Source organism: Dipodomys merriami, unplaced genomic scaffold (assembly GCF_024711535.1).
Source record: "Dipodomys merriami isolate MVZ:Mamm:240054 unplaced genomic scaffold, mDipMer1.0.p SCAF_292, whole genome shotgun sequence".
Lineage (NCBI taxonomy): Eukaryota > Metazoa > Chordata > Mammalia > Rodentia > Heteromyidae > Dipodomys > Dipodomys merriami.
Genome location: NW_027204404.1, coordinates 688,406 through 703,299, shown reverse-complemented (window position 1 = coordinate 703,299; position 14,894 = coordinate 688,406). Strand labels below are relative to the sequence as shown.

At 37.7% G+C, this 14,894-nt stretch overlaps 1 pseudogene; it reads right to left on the bottom strand.

Annotated features, from left to right (window-relative positions):
• Positions 1–2,728: 2,728 nt before the first annotated feature.
• LOC138839102 (U6 spliceosomal RNA) lies at positions 2,729–2,825 on the bottom strand (annotated as a pseudogene).
• Positions 2,826–14,894: the final 12,069 nt, after the last annotated feature.

Sequence of the window (14,894 nt, the reverse complement as noted above, 5' to 3'; positions counted from 1 at the left end):
TCACTTTGAGTGTTCTCAACCTGCTCACGCAATTCCAGTATTAACCTTAGAGTAGCTTCCTCATGCCCAAGAGCTGTTTTGATCTTTGGTTTGCCTCCTCTCTCTTCCTATTATGCTCACACTGAGTCCTTTGCAGGTTTTTAATCTTTTCATTCACCATGTTTGCCAATAGTGTTTGTAGAGCTTTTTGGGAACTCTCCTCTGCATTATTCATTATCTGTTCTGTCACCTGATTATTTTGAATGGGAGTTGAGATACCCGGAATTGCCATTTTTCTTTTGTTTTTCTGGCTTGTTCTTCCCATTTGGTATGAAAGCAATGCCAGTTTTGTACTAGAACACCATTTTAAGACAAGCATCATCCAAAGTCCTGTAATTGCACAGTCAAAAGTCTGCAGATACAATCTAATTCAAAAGATACAGTCTATTCAACATCAAAAATTATGTATTAATGGGCTCAGAACAGCAAAGAAGAATTTTACAAACCAGAAATTATTAGGTTTAGGGAGAAAGGTGGGAACTTCACTAGCTGCTTTACTAGCTTTGACCTATTTCTTCATTGTATAGGAAAAGTGTGATTCAACTAATTTCAATAGTATCTGTTAAGAGAATTATCAAGGATTTAAATTATTGTCTGTAATTTGGTCAAAGCTATGTCTCTTTATGTAGGCTACTAAAAATGTATTTACTCATTTCAAGTAAATACATAAATTCTATTTCCATCTTTTTTAAAAAATAAAATTTTGTTTGCTCTATAAATTGATCAGAGGCATGGATTTTTGGCTAGCTATGTCATTGCACATCTTTGTCACACTTCTCTCTCTTTCATGGTTCTCATAGATAATATGATTGTTCCATAATTATCCTAATTTATTTTGCTTTTATATTTTTGGTTTCATCATTTCACTTTTTGCTCTGCCATTTCACAAATCATTTATATAGAAGGCATTATTTCCTATTTTTTCATTCCTAGAATAATCTACACATGAAGAGATCACTCGTCCTCATTTTCAGTCTGTACCTTTAAATACGGAGGAACATCTTTCCTCTGCACTCCATCAATTCCCTACTCTCCAGTTAGAATAATTTTGAATAGTAAAATTTGAAAAAGAGAAAATAAATCGTGGTGAAAAAACATATACAGAAAATTCACCAGACATTTCGGACCAGTTCAACCAATGTGAACTATTAGGGAAATACATGGACACCTCATTCCCACTGGCACTCAAAGTCTCTGGTTTGGCAATTCTTAGGAAGATGAGGAACAAGATAAAAAAGTAAGGAATGGTATCAATTACAAGAAAAAAATGGAGAAGGATCGAAGCAAATTTCTTCATTGGACTGCCGCAAATATTAGGCTTACTACAGTGCAGAGACTACTTTCCAAAAAGGCCACTCATGTGAATATTAGTGATGATTAGTGTACCCCTCTTTATCTGGAAGCCTACAGTGGACACTTAGACATTGTCCATGAGTTGGTGGCTCAAGCGGCCCATGCAATAACTGTAGATGACTGGACAACCCTGCACAGTGCACATACATAGAATAATACCAGAGTGGCTTCTTTCTTACTTCATCATGATACAGATACCAATGCCCAAACTAAAGGCCTCTTGACCCCCTTACATCTTGCTGCGGAGAATTGAGATAACAAAAATATGCTGGATCTCCTTCTAACAAAGGTTATATAAAACCAGGCCTGAAGTACAATTTAGAAGAAACTGCATTTGATATTGCCAAAAGGATAAGTATATATCATTATCTCTATGAAGTTGTGGAAGGCTGAACAAATTGTTCTCCTAAGTCCTAATGGTCGGGTTAAGTTTCTTAAATTTCAAAAATGCAAGCCTATCCTTTGTGTCCATACAAAATAATTTCACAATCCAAATAAGAGCAATATCTTTTTTGTCAGACATGGGGCATGAACTCTGGGAATGGGCACTATGCCTGTGGTCAGCTCAAGGTGAGCACTCTACTGCTTAGGCCACAGCTCCACTTCAGGTTTTCTAGTGGTTTATTGGAGATAAGAGTCTCACAGACTTTCCTTTCTAGGCTGGCTTTGAACCGTGATCCTCAGATCTCAGCCTCCTGAGTAGCTATGATTACAGGCATGAGCGACAACCTCCTGGCAACACAAATAACTTACTGGAAAAATTCATGGATTCAGCGGAATTCTTCCAAGAGTATTGCCTGCATTGGATGTCAAAGTGTATGCAAGTGTTTTTGTATACATGTATAATAATTCATACAGAGTTTGTGATTTTTTAATCAGAAATAATTTTAGCTTTATCTGTTGAAATGAGTAATACAGAAACTAAACTATTTCTGGTGCTTTTCTGAAAAAGTATATGTTAAAATTTCCTATATTCTATGTTTGTATAATGTTCATAATGTATTTTATTCTCTCCTAGATATACTTGAATTTTACATTATTTAAAATATATAGGTTCAATAATGTGTCCTTTCAGATTGCATTCCATATAAAAACAGCTTAAGATTCCTTTTTGTCCTAGGTCCTAATAATTTTCTCTGGGATAAAATGACAATGTTATCTAATTTCAAAAGTTTTGTGAAGTTTATGCTATGCAAACGCCTTTCTTTCTAAGGTGAAGATTTAATACACTGATGTCAAACTAAATTTAATTAAATGAATTACGTGTATTGTTACACTTATAATTTTGTAATCAACTTTTTAATAACTGTTTTTCATTTCTTGCATCTGAAGAATGAAAAATATGGAATACTTCACAAACATTCATATCATCCTTGTGCAAGTGCCATGTTAATCTCTGTATTGTAATTTGTGTATACATACTGCTGAAGCATGTAGTATTCTCTAAATTTAAGTAGTTAATGATGCAATCTTTATAGAGGCTTATATCTTTGGGTGCCTACTATAACAAGGAAACCTTATGGTTCCTAACAATGCTATTTATCTTATTTCCTTAAAATTCTGTGAATAGTGGGGAAAAATTATATTGTCCAGTTGATTTATCACATTTGAAATCTTTTTTTGTCGATGACTATTTTAAGTCTTTTTCACTTGGAATTTGATCGTACTTTCAATTATTTATATCTAGGTCCAAAGGTGCTGGCTTTCTCAAATTAGCTTTGTGGAGCTAAAGGATTCAAAGTAAGCCTTGCTTAAGAGCTACTTCTAAATTCTTTAGCTGACATTTTCCCAAATGAGGTCTTACTTGCACAAAGGTCTACCTAACCCTTTACCCTTCTTCCATGTAGGAAAAGACCAACCAGACTATGTTACCTTGACAGCATAGATGGTCCTACTTGAACAAAACTAATCTTAGTTATAAGGGATCATAGAGAGATGAACAGTTCAGGCAGAACTGTTCAGACTAAAAGATATTTTATCAAAATACAATTGGTTATTATACCTACCATTTCAAGAGTAGCTAAAGCCAAGAAGGTGAGAAAATTGTTCATATGCATGTTAACAATGTCCTTGCCTGCCTACCATCCAACCAGGCAGGAACTTACATTATTGCCTTTCTATCACCAAATATTTTCATAGTTTCAGGAGAAGTCCATATGTCTCTCCTTGTTATTATGCCTTAAATTGGTAATGTTTTAATCACAGTGTTTCCTCTTGCCTCCAGGCTGTAAATTTACAAATGGTAAAGCTTTAGGTCTAACTCTATCAAACAATGATGTAGAGATAATTGAATATTACTTTAAAACAGAGTTGCCTTTATTGCAGTAACCACAAGTGAACAATGCAAAACATGTGACATTTATTATATTACATATAGTTATATATTTTATATTTATATGTGCTGATTTTGTATTTCACACTGTGAAACTTACTAGAATTAGATGATAATTTGACAAATAAATTGATATTTATTTATTCAAGTAAACAGGATTGGAATATACATAATTAGGTTTAAAATATATATTAGAATAGAAAAAGTATCAATGCAATGTCTTTGGTATAAACTTGTGGTACATTCTAACTGTTCTTGGTCTTCTGAATTCACATGGCCAAAAAAATTTTGTTTTCCTCTAATCTATAAGGGATTTACACTGCTGCTCTGTTTATTGTTTTAACTCACTGGTCCCAAATTGTTTTTCTCCATATTTCTGAAGCATTCCTACAGATTATGCCCAAATTTGCTGATAAGATGTCTAAAAATATTCTTCTTCTTCAGGACCCATGGGTCACAGGATCCCAGATCCCAGTTACCTGTGTCATCAGATAACAGGGGCAAGACTTCTCACCAAGGACCATGCAACATGCCAACACAAAGTAATTGAAGACCCATCTCAGTTTCTCATTTCTTTTATTTCAGGGCCCCGATTCCTTGAGATGCAAGAATTAGCAGTAAGCAATTTCAAAATGCAAGGCAACTTAAAATGAAGGATGAGATCACAAAATTTGAGAGAAGTATTATCATTCAAACATTCATCTTATAGATGAACAGCCCATATGATTGAACAAGATCACAAAGTGCCATAAGATTATTTTTGATTCCCCTTCCCTATGATTAATGAAAGATTTTAGTCCAGTATAAGTGGGCTAAAAAATAGTTCCTGAAAGGATAGATCCATAATTGGTCTACCAAGGCCCGGAAAAATTGACTTAGAAGTCAAATGTAATTCAGAAAAACATTGAGAAGTTCCTTAGTGCTTCAAAACATTGGGCCTTCAGTACAACATGGTTCTGCAGAATGAAAATATCACTCTCAAACCAATGCTAATCTACATTTAATCTCCTGAAAGTGTATTCCTTTTCAAATAAACTTTTTAAAATCACATTAGCCAAAATAACATTTGACAAGTAGTTGATATTTAGTGACATTACAAGTTTTTCAAGTGTAGGGAACAAGTTACAATAGAGTTGAATTATTTACCCAGCACTAATGCCAAACACGTTCAACCATTCATTAAAGTGTAGAAATAGAACCACACACAACTTGTGTTGTTAAGTAGGGGCCTTCCAGAAGTGCATTAAGTAGATCAGCCTCTGAAATTTCCAACCCAAACTTTAGCTAATAAAGTAAATTTCATCATTTAATAAGGTACATTTTAAAAAGTCACAAATAGTTGCCTTATCATATGTTATTTTATGTTTCCCTATCTGTCTAAAATAGTAAGAAATGTTATTGTATGCTTACCCTATCTGTCCAACATAGTAAGAAATATGACTTTAAGTCTTGAATATGGGTTCTCATCAGAGATATGACAAAAATAAAATCTGTCTTCTATTTCTATCATATTCCTCTATAAGAATAAATTTTAGTTTTCTTCTTTTTCGAAAACTTATAGGTAGTAGAAAATATTATCCCATGTAAAATAAAACAATCACAAGATTGTACAAAGCCATTTACAAAAATTGGTAGTTAGGAATACATTCTAAGCCATTTTTAACATTCTTTTTGACTAAAGATTAATCTTCCAAATGGATGAAATAAAATCATGTTTAGGTGCTTCATGTCTCCAGACTTGCAAATTGTTACTGCCGATGAATGAATTATGGAAATATAAGCTGACAACAGTTCAAGCATATGCAGGATTGAAACTCCATGGAATGTATATAAACCTTTCAAAGTATTAACAGATAGTTTAACAGAATGACTATCAGGAAGTTGAAACCAGAGCGGAATTATAGTAAAGGCATAGAATGAATTAAAAATGAATAAGGGGCAAGTACAGCTAGAATACTCAATGTACACACGTGATAAGGAAGTGGTAAATCAAAACTAAATCTTGGAGAAAGGGTTGCTTGAGAATGATGGAATGAGTGACTCTGATCCAGGAGGATTGGACAATTAGATGGACAGGTTTAATTGTAACAAACTGGCATAACCTTTTCAAATTCAGTTAAAAACACAACAAAAAACAAAAACACACAAAAATCAAAACCAAACAGCAATCTCTAGGGTGTATGAAAATGACCTCTCAAAATTTTAAGCAGTTAATGAAGAGCAGTCTTGAGAAAGCAAACAAAGCTGTTCAAAGAGGGAAGTTTGGGATAGGGGAGAATTTTTAACAGATTTAAATAGATTGTCTAAGGATATAAATCACCTACATCTGCTGAAAATAGTATTTTTTTAAACGAGTTCTCTGTCTGAACTGGATAATCCATTCCTCATGCACACTTGATAGCTTGTGAAGATAGAATGGCAGAAACAAGAAAAAGAACCCACTACTACACTGGAGAGAAAACAATCTTCTATCTTTTCTCTAATCTCTCTTCACTACCCTTTTTTCATACTTTTAAGTCAATTGATTTTGAATAATATTTTCCTTCTTTCTTCTGGTAAAATAATTGGTCAAAGTAATTGATTAAATATTATTTGCCATTTTTTCAAGGAAATAGAAGAGTCAATCCAAAAATTCATATGGAACAATAAAGGACCCCTCATAGCAAAAATGATACTCAAAAGAAAGAACAGTGCTGGAGGAATATTCATACCAAATTTCGAACTCTACTATAAAGCCATAGTAATTGAAACAGCTTGGTACTGGCACAAGAACAGTCCTCAGGGCCAATGGAGTAGAATAGAAAACCCAGAAATGAACCTTCAGACCTATAGCCATCTAATTTTCTATAAGGGAGCTAAAAAGTGGAATGAAAGAAAGACAGCTTCTTCAGTATATGGCAAAATCGGTTAACTACTTGTACAAAACTAAAACTAAATCCTTATATATCACCCAGCACCAGAATCTACTCCAAATGGATCAAAGACCTCAGAGTCGAATCAGACACTCAAACCATTACATGATAGAATAGGAGAAACCCTAGGTCTCCTTGGTGCAGGCCGAAATTTTCTTAATAGAGACCAGGAACACAACAAATCAAAGAAAGGTGGGACAAATTGGATTGCGTGAAGTTGCAGAGCTTCTGTATGGAAATGGGCATAGCTAGCAAGATCAATAGAAAGCCCACAGATTGAGAGAAGATTTTCACTAGCCCATACAATGGACAAGGGTCTCATATCTAAAATATACCTGGAACTCAAAAAAAAAAATAAATCCCCCAACAACAAATCCTCAAAGAAACAACTGCCCAATAAATAATAGATCCCAGGAGAGGAATTGAACATAAAAGAATGACAAAGTTCAGGTTAACTTTTGCTTTCTTTTTTACTGTACAAAAAAGTCCCTGATTTTTCTGTGTGTTTTTACTCATATAAAACTTTTTTGTAAACTTCTGGTTGAAAGTATTACAAAAGAAAACAATATGCCATTTGAAGGCCAGCATACAACAAAAGGAAATAACTTTGTTTTAAAAGTGTTCTTCTGCAAAGAAACAAAGATATGGAGGTTTTTAAAGTGTCTTATGGATGGATTTTTCACTCCTGAGATGATTCTCTTGTTGCAGGAGTCAGTTTTCAATTCCTTTTTTCTGGTCCTGAGTTTACCATAGCAATACGGATTCCAAAAAAGCAGGATACAGTTGAATATGATCAGCAAAAACTACTCCTTTAAGGTAAGTCCCAAAGAAATACCCAGGGTTTGTATTGTTTGCTTGTTTGTTTATTTTGAGCTTTTTCTGGGGCAGGAACTCAGAGGCTGGACCCTGTCCCTGAACAGTTGTCTTTCTTTCCCACCTACCTCCAAAGCTAGTACTCTACTGCTTGAGTCAAAACTCCACTTCTGGCTTTTTTGGTGTTTAATTACATATAAGTGTTTGACAGACTCTCCTGACTGGGTTGGCGTTGAACTAAGACAGTAAGAAAGCTAAATGATATCAACTGTATGGACTTCTCTTTTGAACCAAGAAATGTTAGATGAAGTTTATTATAAAGCTAATTAATATTTGACAATTTTTAAGCAAATATGTTCAGCGAAGTATCCATAACTTAAATAACTCAGTAAAAGTAGGTGCACTGAATCATTTGGGAATATTACTATTGACTTCTTCATTCCTTTATGAGAAACTTAAAACCATATTTGCACTTTTTGTTCGTTGTGGGGATTGAACACAGATCCTGGGCACTCTCTCTCAGCTCTTCAGCTCAATTTGAGGGTTCTACCACTTTAGCTACAGCACCACTTCTGGGTTTCTGGTGGTTAATTGAAGATAAGTGTTTCATGGACTTTCCTGACCAGACTGGCTTTGAACCACAATCCTCTGATCTCAACCTCCTGAGTAGCTAGGATTACAGGCACGAGCCACCAGCACCAGGCTCATATTTGCATTTATGTGCAGTTAATGTCACTCTGGAGACAAAGAATGGAAATCTGAATCAAATGATGTGACATTGCAGCTTTTCAGAATAATTGACGTAGCAATAAATATGTCCTCCTTTTCCATTTTGTTACATTAACGACTCATGTGCTATGGGACCCTTACATTAGCATCCTCATTCATTTTTGTAGGTGTATTTAATATCAGGAAATGTTCATAGAGAAATGTTGAAAGACTGAGATTTTTAGAAAGCAAAGGAGATCAGGTATGAAAGAACAGCATAGAAGGAGATACATTTATTACACAGAGATTAAGAACTAGCCAAAGAGTTTTATAATGCTACAGGCAATGAGGAATAAGCCTAGTTGATAACTAGCTCTTCAGTAACTAAAAATGGTTCCCTACAACAGTTTCTGCTATACCTTAGTTACTATCATTTTTTCCCTTATATCTGGAGTTATTCCTTCTCTTCTGTCACAACTGTTAATTACCTTTTGCCTTTTTGGTGCCATGACTGGCAAAAAAGTTTTCCAAATCTCATTTAGACTACCCTTCTCATTGTGATTAGCAGTGAACCCACTCAAAAGCCAGGAATCTTTGAATATCCAGAATTAATCTTCACCTCACATCTTAGCACATTCCTGGCATTAATTGCCGTGACCTAATAAACAAAAGCTTTTTGTTTTTTTTTTTTCAACACAGGATCCTAAGATAGGTAAAGTACATGAATTAGCGACTATTGTCAGGTATCAGTATGGAAGGAGCAATTATATATTCCAAGTATGGGTTCTTTATTTTGCATTTACTAAGTAAATATTCATTCTTGTTGTTGCTGTTGTTGTTTTCGCAATCCTGGGGCTGAAAGTCAGGGCTTGGGAACTCTGCTTTTTTTTTTTTTTTTTTTTTTTTTTGCTCAAGGCTAACCCTCTACTACTTGAGGCACAGGACCACTTCTAGTGTTTCTTTTTCAGTTTATGTGGTACCTAGGAATTAAACTCAGGGTTTCATGAATGCTAGGCAACTACCATACCATGAAGCCACATTACCAGAACCCTAACTGACTTTTTAAGATGGCATTAAATTTTCATTCCATAACTATGTATCATAATTTTAGCCAAAAATTTTTGCTAGAAAAGGGCATTGAACACAGTACTGAGTCTAGTAAGGTGAGATGGACAATGAATAACTGTCATGGTTTAGCTAAGGCAGAGAGGGACTTACTTCATGGAGCTGGTGCAACAGACTGAGTGAGGCAGCTGACCCACAGCCCACTTCCTGAATGAGAAGGCCACCTTGGTTACAGCCACATGGGGATGCTGGGCCACCTCCTCCAGCACCCATTCAATCAGTTCCTGAGAGAGATAGAGAGAAAGAAAGAAGTTCAGAATTACACTTAAGCCAGGTGCCATTGACTCAGGCCTATAATCCTAAATAGAATAGAGGCTGAGATATGAGAATCGTGGTTTATACCCAGCTCGGGCAGGAACAACTGTGAGACTCTTATCTCCAATGAACCACAAGAGAACTGGAAGTGGCACTGTGACTCAAATGGTAGAGTGTTAGCTTTGAGCTTAGGAGCTCGGGGAGCTATCCCAGGCCCAGAATTCAAGCCCCATTACTGAAAAAAGTGGACTTCCCGCCACAAAAAGTGGACTGAATAGCACTCATTGTCCTAGGGTGTATGGCAGGGAAGTCATGCCGAGCTTCCTGTCAGCTGGGAGTCATGAGTAGTTCACCAGGCTTCCCTGTGCCTCAGTTTCCCCAGCTTCAAAACTGAACAAATTGAAGGATCCCCTAGCTCATGAGGATAGGGTAATAAAGAAAGAGAGCCATGTTTTGATTCATACTCCCAAACCTGTCGAAACATTAATAACACACACCATCTGAGATCTTTCCCGGTATCTTCCTGTCATATGCTCACAGAATTACCAAGAACCGTATCTGACGGCCCCTCCTTCTATGCTTGGCCCTGATTTAGAGATCCCTCTGTATTAATCCATTTTTTCCTCACAAGTGTTCCATGAGGAGATTGAAGTCCAGTGGTTGAGGCCCAACCCAGAGCTTCACCTCTCGTCAAGAATGGGCTGCCGTGGACTGAGTTTGGGACAATACATATAAACCAATGACTGAGCGTGGCACTACATGTCTACCATCTCAACTACAGAGGACCGAGCCTGGTGTCTCATGCCTGTCACCGATAGGAGGACCGTGATCCAGCCCAGCCTGAGCATATATTGTCTCTATCTCAGAAATGCCCAAGACAGAAAAGCTTGGCTCGCATGTTAGAAGACCTGATGGGCAAGCCTAAGGACTTGAGGTCAAACTTTAATATACCTAAAAGAACCAGAGTCCCAGCCAGAAGCTCATTCCTATAATCCTGGGTACTCAGGAGGCTGAGATCTGAAGATCACAGCTCAAGAGTTAAAATAGGGTTGGCCTCCTCCATTAGAGTTCATCATGAGAAGACCCAGAGTCTGTCCTATGCTGTTGCAATCCATACTAGCAGGACTCATATCCTTATTAAGTGTTGGACATGCTCTCTGTCCTCCTGAGAGGCCACCCCCTGTAGGTTGCACTCCAAGGTGCTCCAAGCTCCCACTGCCACCAACCAGGCCCAAGGGAGTACACAGCTCCAGGGCACACAGATCCCTCGTTTTGTAATTTAACAGTGCTGAGACCCCTTCAAGCGTCTCACTCTTCCAGGCCCCCAAACTTCAACTGTGAAACCCATGCACACCCCAAAGTTATTTGTACTTACCTATGGATGTTCATTCCATTCATGTTTAGTGTGGTTATTCCTTGTACTTTTGTTTTATTTATTTATTTACCATTGATTTTACTGTGATGACACCCATTCCATTTATTACATTGATTACATCCTACCACATGGCATCTAAATTTGTAGATGTTTTCTCCATCATGCCTGACACCGAGGACACTCAGAGAAAAGGAAAAAAAAGTTTCACACTTTGCTTCTTACTCCATGATCCAATTGTTGGTAGTGTTGGCATCTGAACTCAGGGCCTAGCAGGACCAATTGGCAAATAGTTCAAGGTGACCACACCAGCCTGTGAGCAACAAAGGAGTTAGGTCATTCCCAGGATATGACATTGATCCCCAGGGTGGGTCACAACAGTCATAAATTTGTAATTCAAACATACGATCTATATTTACATATATGTGTGGACAATATCTTTCATTTGGTGTAATTCTTATTTTCTGCCTTATGGAAGTATTGTGTATTTTACTGAGTAAGGTGACAGATATAACAGTGCTTACATGGATGACAACATATTGAGATGTCTATAGGGTTTCCTATGCATTCTCCATCCTAGCTTAGACCCAGGACTTTCACAGGACAGCTGAATCGATGGGCTTCTCACATCAGGATCCATGTTTTGGCAATGTTGGGATTTGAACTCAGAACCTAGCTGGCCCAATTGGGGAAAGGGTCAAGGTGAGGACACCAGCCTTAGAGTAACGGAGATAGGCTGTTCCAAGGACCTGACATTGAGTCCCAGGGAGAGCCAGATAGTCATAAATTCATAATTTAAACGTAGGATCTATATTTACATACATTTGTGGTCAGCATCTTGCATTCAGTGCACTTCTTATTTTGTGTCTAATTAATGGAGTTATTTCTATTTTACTGAGTATGGTGACAGGTATAACTGTGCTGACATGGATGATAACCTGTTCCAATGGTTATAGTGTTGCCTATGCATTCTACATCCTAGCTGAGGCCCGGGAGTTTTACAGGAGAGGAAAACATGTGCAACGACTGGCTTCTGACAACAGAATGAATCTTTTGTCAATGCTGGGATTTGAACTGAGGTCTGGGTAGCTCTGTTGCATTTTGGAAAAGGGGAAGCTCACCATCCTTGAATATTAGAATTTCAGGCCTGGTCCAAGGCCTGATTTGAAGCCCCAGTATTGGACAAAATAACAAGCCCACCTTTTTTAAACATAGGATTTCTCTTTACCTACAGGTATTCTATGCATCTTGCATTCATTGTAGTTATTCTTTTTATTTTTGTGGCTTAGTCATGGATGTATTGTGTATTTTATTGAATATGGTGATAGATATAATTGTGCTGACATGGATGACAAGCTATTCCCATGGCTATAGAGTTGTCTCTACAGAATTGTCCATCCTCGCTGAGACCCAGGACTTTCACAAGACAGGACAACAGGTGGATCTATTGGCTTCTCACATCAAGGTTAATCTTTTGGTAGTTCTGGGATTTGAACTCAAGATCTAGCAGGCCCAATTGGTGAAAAGGTCATGGTGAACACACAGCCTGTGAGGCACTAAGGAGCTTGGCCGTTCCCAGGACCTGAGATGAAGCCCTGGTGGGGGCCAAAATAGTCATAAATTCATCATTTAAACAGAGGATCTATATTTCCATACATGGTTGGGCAGCATCTTGCATTCTGTGTAGTCATTCTCTATATTTTGTGTCTTATTCATTGATATATTGTGTATTTTCTAGAGTATAGGTTGACAGATATAACTGTTGTGACCTAAATGACAACCTATTCTCATGAGTATAGAGTTACCTATGCATTCTCTATCCAAGCTGATACCCAGGACTTGCACAGCAGAAGAAAACAGGTGCAATGACAGGCTTCCCACATCAAGGTGAATCTTTTGGCAGTGCTGGGATTTGAACTCAAGGCCTAGCAAGCCCAATTGGTGAATGGGTCATGGTGAACACACAAGCCCATAGCCACAAAGGAGCTGGGCAGTTCCCAAGAACAGAGATCGAGCCCCAGGGAGTTCACAATAGTCCTGAATGGATCATTTAAACATGGGATACATATTCACATCTGTGTGTGGACTGCATTGTGCATTTAGTGTAATTATTCTATTTTGTATGCTATTCATGGATGTATTGTGTATTTTATTGAGTATATGATGACAGGTATAACTTGGCTGACATGGATAACAACCTATTCCCATGGCCACAGGGTGGCCCATGCATTCTCCATCTTAGCTGAGACCCAAGACTTGCACAGGAAAGGAAAACAGGTGCAACAATTGGCTTCTGACATCAGGGTGAATGTTTGGTACTGCTGGGATCCTAACTCGGGGTCTAGCAGACCCAAGTGACAAACTGGTCCATGTCATCAGCCTGTGAGCCACTAATGAGCAAAGCCTTTCCCAGAACCTGAGATGGAGCCCCTAGGTGGGGGCATGTGGAAGGGCACACAGCAGTCATCCATTCCTAAGTTGAAGGTAGTATGCAAATAAGTACATATTTGTATAGAATAGGAGAGATGATGACCTGTTATGGAATCCAATCCACCATGTATCTACCAATTCTTGGATCTTACCAGATGACTCCATTTCATGGCTGTGATTATTATTGTCACGCTTAATCAACACTTCTTTACAAATAAACAATACCCCATGATTCTTGCCTATCATTTCCTACTCACATCACGCACGAGTTACTCATTCAAGTATGAGATCAATACTGGTCCAGAAACCAGTATCTCATGATTTCCTGCCATTGCCTTCTCATAGCGTTGCTGAATTCAAGGTTCAAGTGTGGAAAACATACTCCTTATATACATTTTAAAGCTAAGATTTATACTTCCATACAGATGTTCAGTCCATATTGTGTTTGGTGCGGTTATTCATTTTATCTCTTGTTTTATTCATTTATTTACCATTTATTTTATTGACTCTGATGACACCTATACCATTTATTACATTTACATACTATCACATAGCATCTCGATTTGTAGATATGTTCTCCATCATGCCTGACACCTAGGACTCTCCCAGAAAAGAAAACATGTGTCACACTCGGCTTCCTAATCCAAAATTAAATATTTGGCAGTGCTGGGATCTGAACTCAGGGCCTAGGAGGCCCAATCCATAAGTGGGTTACTGTGAGCACAGCAGCCTCTAGCCAACAAAGCTGTCAGGTAGTTCCTAGGCGCTAAGATTGTGCCACAAGTTTGGCCCAAACAGCAATACGTAGATAAGAAGATGGTAGTATACAAATAAATATATATTGGTAAAGAGTGCCAGAGAAGTCTCTCTATGATTGAATGACATCTACTACGTTCCTACCAACTCTTAGGTATGTACTATATTGCCATTGAAATAATATTATACTTTCCATGCTTAATAAACTATTAATTATGATGAATCAGCATCCTAGGATTATTGCATCCAATTTTAGACTAGACAAATTCATGAACTACTCATTCAATCGGTATTCTTAGGGATAGGAAAGAGTCTCTTGTGGTCTCCTGCCATTGGTAGGTGTAAGGATCAGGATTTGAACCCAGAGCCTATGTTGACATGTTGGCTTATGGCTTCCCTGATAGCCTGCCAGCCATCAGCAGTGGCAGGTTATGTCCACTTTGCAACCGTGTCATTCAGACCTAGGATGGTCACCATGCAAAGAAAAAAATTATAAACCCACCCAGCCCTCTACAGATTGCCAATTTTTCTGCTGTCCCAGGTTTTTTAAATTCCTGCAAGCCCTCTGGGCCTATGGTCCCAGGATAGGCTATGGGTCCCAAGGCTGCACCCCAGCCTAGGGAGATCAAAGCTCAGGCAGAGTTGCCACAACCTGAGTGTAAGCCCTGTGGTTGGCAAAAATAATTAATTAATTAACTAACTTAAAAAAATAAAGCTCACTTTTTTTGGAATTTCTTCCAGTTTTCTTTCCTAGCCTGGGATTTGATCTCAGGGTCTTGCTAAATCCGTAGAATTGTGA